Source organism: Trichechus manatus, unplaced genomic scaffold, assembly GCF_000243295.1.
Source record: "Trichechus manatus latirostris isolate Lorelei unplaced genomic scaffold, TriManLat1.0 scaffold00139, whole genome shotgun sequence".
Taxonomy (NCBI): Eukaryota; Metazoa; Chordata; class Mammalia; order Sirenia; family Trichechidae; genus Trichechus; species Trichechus manatus.
This window is the reverse complement of record NW_004444075.1, coordinates 3,297,132-3,298,228: the sequence shown is the minus strand read 5'-3', so window position 1 is coordinate 3,298,228 and position 1,097 is coordinate 3,297,132.

Sequence of the window (1,097 nt, the reverse complement as noted above, 5' to 3'; positions counted from 1 at the left end):
GAGAAGATACGGGGCAGACAGAAGGTAGGGCACGGAAAGCTATTTATCAGGTGGCAGCCTTGGGAGAAGCAGTGGGGGAGGGGCTGAGGTTCAAAACAATTTGTGGACTTAGAAACTTTAATAAAAATGGTGGAGGAAAGATGATTTAAAGCCAAATAGATTAATAAACTCAATTATCCGAGATGGTTTTCTTTAGGCACTGATTTTTCTATTCTGAAAGCCACTGTTGTTTTTTTCCTGCTATGAATCAGCTGATGTCAAATGACAACAGTGTGTATTATATTTCACTGTTTATAAAGGCAGGTGGTGAGGGTTCTCACTTTGCCTTAACACACAGACACACATGCACACACACTCGCTACCACTACCACCACCACCACCACTAGTATCAATAGCCTGATGGCTTAAAGAGTTGCTTTTTCAAAAATCGCTTTTAAAAAAAATCTAGAGAGCTCTTTGGGTACTGTCAAGGCTAATCAATCAAAACCATGCTTATAACCAAGTGGGATCCCATTCCCTAGGTTCCTAAGTTGCTTTAGACGGAGATCGAGGGGTCATATCAAAGGTGTGGCCTCCCTCTATAGTAGGATTAACAGAAAATATGTATGTGTGTGTGTGTGCGTGCGTGCAGGGGGAGGGGGAGATTGTCACCTGATTTCAGCTGCTATGATTTCTCACACTTCAGGCTCCTGGCAAAGAAAAGCATCCTGGGAATTTCTTGGGCTCTAAGCATAATCGCAAGATTTTTCAACTTTCAGGAGTAGAGTCCAACAAATTCATTGTATGGATGATTAAACTGTGGCCCAGAGAAGTTACAGGCTAAGTATGGGCCACCCAGCTGGTTAGCCAGGGACTCAGGGATAGAACATGGGCCTGTAGGCTCCTTGCCAGTGCTTCTTCTACCCAGGGTGGATTCTAGGAGATCTACTGCTTTGTGGAATTTCCTTTGGGCTTTGTACTCAGCTGGAGATAATAAATCACATTATGGGTATCCAAGGTCTTTACCAGTCAAACACTCCCCCGCACTCCACTCTCACCACACTGTTACAATGCTGTACATCTGCAGGGGGATGCAGCAGGAGACTCTGCTCACACAG